Consider the following 9,332-nt stretch of genomic DNA (forward strand, 5'->3'; position numbering starts at 1 on the left):
AATTACTTTGACCAAATTTCCTCTTTCGCGATCGCGACCAACCCATCGCGAACGTGATGCTTTATTCAGACAGGCCTTCGCGATCGCGTTACACCAATCGCGAATGCGATGAATAAAATGCCCCAGGCCCAGGTGACCACTCTTCCTCTACGCGAACGCGGAACATAGCTCGCGAACGCGATGAATAACTTCCCAGCACTTCGCGAATGCGAAGACCTTCTCGCGAACGTGAAAGCCAAAATCTCAGCCTTCTCCATCTAACCCTTCGCGATCGCGGCTCCCCTCTCGCGAATGCGAAGGTCAAAAGTCTGCAACACTGAACAGCAGATTTCTGAAATTCCAAACTTCATGAAATGGTTCGATTGACCACCCGAAACTCACCCGAGGCCCCCGGGACCTCAACCAAACATGCCAACATATCTCAAAACCTCATTAAAACTTGTTCCCGCCTTCGGAACGCTCAAAACAACATCAAAACACTAAATTCGCATCGGATTCAAGCCTAAGAATTCTAAAACTTTCTAAATTACGCTTTCGATCAAAAACCCAACCAAACCACATTCGAATGACCTGAAATTTTGCACGCACATCCCAAATGACACAACGGAACTACTGCAACTTTCGGAATTTCATTCCGATCTCTATATCAAAATCTCACCTATCAACCGAAAAAGACCGAAATCTCAATTTCGCCACTTCAAGCCTAAACCTTCCACGGACTTCCAAAATGCATTTCGATCACACTCCTAAGTCCCAAATCACCTAACGGAGCTAACCAAATCATAAAAATCCCGATTCGAGATCATATACAAACAAGTCAAATCTTGTCAAACCTTTCCAATTTTAAGCTTTAAATTGAGAACTGTTCTTCCAAATTCATTCTGATTACCCTGAAACCAAAACCAACGATTTACATAAGTCATAATACATCACACGAGGCAAGTCATGCCCGAGAACTGACGATCAAAGTGCAGAAGCTCAAAATGATCGGTCAGGTTGTTACAGTCAAACAACTCAACATATTTAAAATAGAATAATATTGGTTTATCAATTGATAAATTTTCCGTACGTAGTAATATATGTTATTGATCATCAATTACAATATTGTGTGTGTGTGTGTGAAGTTACCCATATACTTAATTATAATTTAGAAAATTAACTTAGATAGATGTTATTATATTTTATTAAAAATAATTAGTTAATATAATTATTTATAAAGATTATGCTTAAAGTTTATAATTATTTATAATAAATATATATGTGAATAAAATAGTTTATAATAATTTTTTTTATAGTTTATAATATTTTAAGAAATAAAAACACACAAAAAATAATTTAGTATTTTTTTTAAAATAATGGACCAAAGTTGGTCGGTTAATAGTCAAAATGCAGTCAAAACACACCCTTCCCTGAAAGTGATTTCTCCTTCATTTCTCTTACTCTCTTCTCAAAATTTTCTTACACTTCACTCTCTTCTCCCTCACACAAAACACACCCTTCCCTCTTTCCTTCTCTATTTTCCTCACACAAATCTGATTCCCCACCCCACATAGACATTGCCCTGCGTTGCCTCTCCCCCGCCGTCACCATTGTTGTTGCTACTAACTCCACCGCTTCTGCACCTCCTTCTCCACCTCCTAAAAATTTTAGGTTTGAATTACAACTTATATCTTTTTTGTTATTTTGTTAATTAGTTATGAATTAGTTAATTAATGTTTAAATTGAATGTTTAACTTTGCATTTTATTGAAATCTAGGGTTTAAGTCTTGTTTTAATTGAATTGAATTGAAGTGATTACATATGGTGTAAATTGAATATTTAAGTTTGTATTGTCTTGAATAGTTTAGTTAGAATTGAATTATTAACTTTGAATTGAATTGAGGTTTTGGGATTTGTTCTTGTGAATTGAATTTGTAGGGTATGGGTTGAACTTTTAGGATATAAATTGAACTCTTAGTTTATGTTTAAACTCTTAGGATATGAATTGTACTTATCGTTTATAATTAATTATATTTACTATAATTTAATTTTGGTGTAATTAGGAAAAATTAATTATCTTAATTAACAAAAAAAGATTTAATTAATTTATAATTGTAGATCGCAACCATCTTCATCTTTGACTCCATTCATTTTAGGCCTTCACCTACGAGACAGTAGCTCTGAGCCCCCTACATCGTCTACACATGCCTCTAATACACATGCTGAGGATGATGATCCAGAGGTAGTGCATTATGATCGTTATGGCAGGATCATCAGTCCCTGAAGGTGACGGGTAGTAGTGGCAAACGGGCGGGGCGGAGCGGATATGGTTCGGGTTAAAAACGAGTAATGAAAAAATAGATAAATTATCCGACCCGACCTATATTTAATACGGATAAAAAATAGGTTAACCGGCGGATAATATGGGTAACCATATTATCCATAACTTCTTGCATATGATCACTTTTGGGAGAATTCTTAGTCTCCCTAACTTGAGGGACCCCCAATTTGACACTTTACAAATGTAAAAGTTAGAACCAGGTTATCCATTTTCTAAATGGATAATATGGTTCTTATCCATATTTTACCCATTTTTAAAAAGTTCATTTCCAACCCATTTTTAGTGGATAATATGGGTGGTTAACTGTTTTCTTTTAACCATTTTGCCACCCCTAGTGACGGGTAAGAGTTTTATTATTTTTGCATTTATTATTTTATAATGTTTTTCCTAATATATTCATGTATTTTTATTGTTAAATTGCAGGTTTAGGCAGGGTAAGCAGACTACGAAAATAATCACCAATGCCATCAAAAAGCTTTATGATGGCCCTTATGCGACTTAGACTGATTTAATTTTCCATTCTCGCTGAAGGGGCATTTTTAATTAGTTTAAGGTATAACAGTTCTTTTAAGAAGTTTAATAATTTATATTTATGGTGTTTCCATCTAATATTTAAATTTTAAAATGTAAAGGAAGTGTGTATGGGAAGACCGCAATAGCGCAGAAGTGGCTGAAAATTTTCATCATAAAACTCACAAGATATTGGCGGATCATTTCTCGGATGGTAGAAAGAAGAACAAGAGGCATGGCTGGTGTCTTGAGCATTTATGGAATGATTTATTAAGGCAATGGTAGACCACGGATTTCTTAGAGAGGAGCAAATAAGGAAAGAAAGCTCGCTTATCAGAGAAGGGAGGTTTCTTGCACACTGGGGGTGCTATCAGCTTGGGGACAATAAAAAGAAGATTGGTAATTGCTTAAATTATTTTACTTTTCTAAGTATATCAATTCTATTTATTAACTACATTAATTTGTTTTCAGGAAAAGAAGTATGGGCGTCCAATGAGCCATGATGAGCTATTCAAGGAGATGCATATTGTAAAGAAGAAGAAATAGGGGAATGGAGATAGGTGGGTTGAGGACCGGACAGAGACTGCATATGTAAGCTTTCAATTTTCTTTAAGTGTTATAATTTACTGTTATAAGAATTTTTAAATACTAATTTAATTTAAAATAATATAGGGTCACTACCAAAGTAACATAGAGGACTTCATTCGTAGTCATCCAGCTGGTGAATCGGGTGAGCCAACCCAACCTTCGGACGAGGATGCTGAAAGAATATGGTCAGAGGCTATTGGCGGTCCAAAATGGGGAAAGGTATATGGGCTTCCTACGAAAAATTCCATCGCTATAGGTGTGGAATGCAAGGAATAGAGACTTCCACATGGCAAGGAACTTAATAGGGAAAGCCTTTCGGCTATGTGGTAGATAGTGTCAAAGCTTACATCCGAGCTAGAAGCGGCCAAGGAAAGAGAAAGGCTTAGAGATGCTCAATTCCTTGGTATGCAAGCTTAGATCATAACTCTCCTTTCTACTGGAGCTTTTCCATTGCCCTGGTCTCGTGAGTCATCGCCGGAGGATCGGCCTTTACGTGACCATTCCTCCCGTCCTCCTCATGACCGTTCCTCCCGTCCTCCCCGAGACCGTTCTCTATACCATCTTGTAGATAAAAGTTCATCTATGGTGATGATGATGTAGAAAATTGTCATGACCTAATTTCCCCTCCGTTGGGTTTCATGATGGCACCTAGTCTTAGGTACTAGGTAAGCCTAACATTTACTGAATATTAACCATAATAAAGAAAGTCTAACAGCTTCGACATAGAAATCTTTATAGAATATATATTTTCCCAAAACCGGCGGTACAAGTCATAAGCTCTACAACGTTTTGTTACAATTTCTAAACACAAATGTATGGAAGTAAGTACAACAGTGTGAATACAAAATAAGAAGGTGACTTTGAAGCCTACGAACGCAGTAGCGAGGTTATCTTGAGTCTCCTCGGCAAGAATCCGCACAGCTACTATCGAATAATACCTAGATCTGCACAAAAATGTGTAGAAGTGTGGTATAAGCACACCACAGCGGTGCCCAGTAAGTATCAACACTAACCTCGGTGGAGTAGTGACTAGGAACAGTCAAGATACCTACTGGTCTAATAAACTGAAAAATTATAAGCATAGAAACAGTAGAACATAATAGCTATATAAAGACTATGCGATATGGCTACAACACAGTAATTGTAATAAGGAAAGAAAACAACAAGTAACAGCGGAACGTCAAAATAAGAACATAGAAAAGTGAACGAAAATACAATCCAACTCCAAAATCACAAATACAGCAAAGACAAGTTATAACTCAGCGACTACGACAATTTTCACCTTAAGTCTTAACCAGCAAACATCAATCAAATAATCAAACCTTTCAAGTGATAAAAATGTTTCGAAATATACTTCCTTCAAATAAATGTTCTTTTCAAAAATAGTTCTTCCAAAATAAATACTTTTCGAATATAATCTTTTCAAACAAATATTTATCGAATATAAGTTACCCTGTGACATTTCAAAATACAACAACAACAACAACAACAACAACATCGACCCAGTATAATCCCACAAGTGGGGTCTGGGGAGGGTAATATGTACGCAGACCTTACCCCTACCCCGAAGGGAAGAGAGGCTGTTTCCAGGAGACCCCCGGCTCAAAAAAAAGCAATAGCAGACGACATTTCAAAATAGTTAATTCAAAATAAGTACCTTCGAATATAATCTTTTCAAATAGATAACCTTCGAATATAATCTTTTCAAATAGATAACCTTCGAATAAAAGTCACCCTGTGACACCTCGTCTCATATTCATACAATACGGGTCTTCGTACCTGAACCCTAACACTTGGCATCCTGTTCCCTCATCGTACCACATAATCATACTGACAACTCACATGCCAAATAGAGCCATTCTCGCATGGAAGACAAATAAACAAGGGTGTGGTTCTATACTTGACAATACCAAGAAGCCTCTTATCCGATAAGGGTGCTTAACCACGTGTATGCTTGTGCAAGTGTCCTAACATAATTTATACCAGCAAGTAAGTATAAGGAATATAACGGACAACACAAAGAATGTTTACACAGGGATAGGATCAATGAAAACAACAGCTCAGAACATAGTGATATTGAAAGGGGATCTCCCAAGATATCATCCCGTAGTCCCAAACGCAAATGTACAGAGGATCTCTCGGGATATCGTCTCGTAATCCAAATCATAAATATGTAGGGGAATCTCCCGGAATACCGATCCATAGTCCCAAAATAATTGTCTAGTACAGGGGGATCTCCCGGGATATCGTCCCATAGTCCCAAATATAAAGGTGCAGGGGGATTTCCCGGAATACTGGTCTGTAGTCCCAAAGTAAACATGAAGGGGGGATCTCCCAGAATACTGATCCAAAGTCCCAAATTAAACGTGAAGGGGGAATCTCCCGGAATACCGATCTGTAGTCCCAAAGTAAATGCACAATAGCAACAATGACAATAATACAAATTAAGGCAAGTAAGTCAACTAAAGAACTGTAAATCACGAAGAAACTGTAGGACCAGCTCACAAGGAATAACCACATAAAAGAATGCTGGCATAAAGGGAACAGTTCAACAAAAGGGAAATCTAACATGTAGCAACGATCCCACAATATACAAGGAAATCAACACGAGTCAAGTAGTCCCAAATAAAGGCAGGTCACAAAGATATAGGTTATCTAAACTCCTTTTAAGGTCGGACAATTTCAAGGATATTCGACAATTCAATTAAGGAAAGATGATCTTAGCTTCACTTAAGACTAAAAAAATTTCAGGGGGGATAATAATAATTCTCAATAAGACAGCAGCTACAAAAAGATATCATGACAATAGGAGAGTCGGGATCCTTTAATTAAATCAAATAGGATGTCAATTAGGCAATAAGGGTGAATCATGAAACAATTAATTCCAGTTAAGCATATAGAGGCGAAACTAATAAGCAGGAGCTCAATCATACCATGAATAACTTCATACATAGTGAATATAAGGACTTAAGAACCCTAAAAGGCATATTTCCCCCAAATAAGTCCGAGTACGCACTCGTCACCTCGCGTACACGAACTACAATCAACATAGAAGACTCAAATCCTAAGGGGAAGTCCCCCACACAACATTAGGCAAGATACTTACCTCAAAGACGACAGACCAATACTCTAAAATACATTTCTCGGGTGAAAAGGCCTCCGGATAGCTCAAATCCAGCCAAAATAACTTCAAAGCACAAATAAAACACATAAGAAACTATTCCGGATCATAAAGTCTCAATCTTTAACAAAATCCAAAAATCGGTCCAAAAGTCGACCTCCGGGACCGCACCTCGGAATCCAACAAATTTTACAAGAAACCGAATACCCATTCCGATACGAGTCCAACCATACAAAATTTATTAAATTCCGATACCATTTGGTCCCTCAAATCACGATTTTTTTCATTTTAGGAATTTTCTTTCAAAACCAACATTTTCCTCAACTCAAAACACAAATTAAATGATAAAAATGAAGATAAAATCATGGAATATGTTAGATTCTAGGTGAAGAACACTTACCCAATCGATTTGTGCGAAAAATCCTCAAAGAATCGCTCAAAACTGAGCTCCACAAGTCAAGATATGAATAAAATGGTCTAACCCTCGATTTTGGAATATATTCTGTATGCTCAGGCATTTGTGCATCGCGAACGCGGAAGAAGGATCGCGTTCGTGAAGAAGAAAAATGAAGGCTGCCAGATTTCTCATCACGAACGCAACAATGAGCTTGCGAACGCGGAGAAGAAGATCCAGGAACCTAGGCGAACGCGAAGGGAAGGACGCGAACGCGAAGAGTAAGAATGCAGGGCTTCGCGAACACGAAGTGATAACACGAATGCGAATAAGGATTTTGAGGTAATCGGCAACAACACATAGCGAACGCAAAAGGCTGCTCGTGATCGCAAAGGAGAACACCAGAAGCAGAAAAATAGCACTTCCAAAAATGGGAAAAATGACCCGTAGCCCACCTGGAACACACCTGAGTCCCCGGGACCCCGTCCAAACACACAAGCAAGTCATATAACCTAACACGGACTCGCTCGAGGTCTCAAATCACATCAAACAACGCCGAAATGAAGAATCACACCATGATTCGAACTTAGGAACTTTCAAATCTTCCAACTTTCAAAACTCACGCCGAAACCTATCAAATCAACCCGGAATGATGCCAAAGTTTGCAGACGATTCCAAAATGACATAACAGAGTTTCTACAACTCTCAGAATCGCATTCCGACCCCGATATCACAAAACTCAACTATGGGTCAAACTTCTCCATTTTCCAAACTTCACCTTTTCCAACTTTTGCCGAATTGCCTCAATTTACCCTATGGACCTCCAAGTCCGAATTCGGATATGCGCCTAAGTACAAAATACACCCGCGGGTGATACTACATTACCCCAACCCACATAAACCTAACAATACCATATCAACTGAAATTTGGCCTTTCTATCAATACTAATAAGCCTTAGAGCAAGAATTTTCACCTTCCATTCATTTCCAGAAGACCCGATTCTAAATTCATACCCAGTATCAGTCTCAACCAGCTGCATTAACTCATGTCAACACCTATAGAGTATAACCACACAACATGACACATCACACATAGGACCACAGTAACATTTTTGATCACATATCTGCCCGAAATCAAATCCAGCACCGGCCAAAAGCCTCATATTCAATAGGAACCCGTTTCAAACCTTCACAACACTGATGATGATACAAGAGCTATGAAAACGTCATAACTAACACCTGAATCAACAAGCCACAACTAACACCACAGGCACACACCCCACAAGCTAAAACTCAAGAAGCGCAGTACAAAAATGACTAAATATGTAAAGAAAAACACATAATAGAACTACCAAACAAGCCCGATAGGCACAACTCTCTATCAGTACTAACCTATGAAACAATATAACAAGAAAAGAATTAAAGCATATGAACAAATCACAAGGACCTCATGCTGATGTAACTTCCTTCGCGATACACAGCACGGTTCAAACACATCAAATCACATGAAATCGCAAGGGTCCTACCCTCAATCCTCGTAGACTGGAGAGATTTCATGTTGAGGGTGGCATAGCCTGTGGTTCCGGTTCAGCCCATGGTCAGGGCAATAACATCTAAGGAAGTGTAGCTTAGACTTGCAAGGTTCAAGGATTATGACCCTCTTATATTCAGTGGTTTGGCTTCAGAGAGTGCACGAGGTTTATAGAGGAGTGCCATCGCATTCTCCGCACTATGGGTATTGTTGAGACGGGTGAGGTTGCTTTTACTATGTTCCAACTTCAGGAAGCGGCTTATCATTGGTATTGGGTATATGAGTTGAGTAGCCGGCCGATGCAGCTTCACTTACATGGGTTCTGTTTTCAGAGATGTTTTGAGAGAGTTTGTACCTTAGTCACTTCGGAATGCATGGCACGCGGATTTTGAGTAGCTGTGTCAGGGCACTATATTAGTATTAGAGTATACCGTCAGATTCAGTGATCTAGCCAAACATGCACCTACCTTTGTCGCTACAGTTAGAGAGCGAGTCCGCAGATTCATTGAGGGGCTCAGGCATGATATTCGATTGAGCATGGCTCGAGAGTTGGAGTCAGATGTTTCGTTTCAGTAGGTGGTAGGGATTGCTTGCCGGTTAGAGTGCATGTGGGACCGAGAATGAGAGGAGATACTGTAAGCACGTGATTTTTGCCCTATGAAAGAATTACTCCCAAAAAATTCAAAATAAAACAATTTTCCTTTGCGTGCAATTTTTATTATTTTTGTGTGGTATTTTTGTATAATTATTTGTATTTTTATGAGTGCATGTTTATTTGTTTTAATTAATAAAAATATAAAATATATCACATTTTTATTTAGTATTAAATTAAGTTTGTTTTACAAAAAATGAAAGTCACAAAAATAGGA

This window comes from Nicotiana sylvestris, chromosome 6 (genome assembly GCF_000393655.2).
Source record: "Nicotiana sylvestris chromosome 6, ASM39365v2, whole genome shotgun sequence".
Lineage (NCBI taxonomy): Eukaryota > Viridiplantae > Streptophyta > Magnoliopsida > Solanales > Solanaceae > Nicotiana > Nicotiana sylvestris.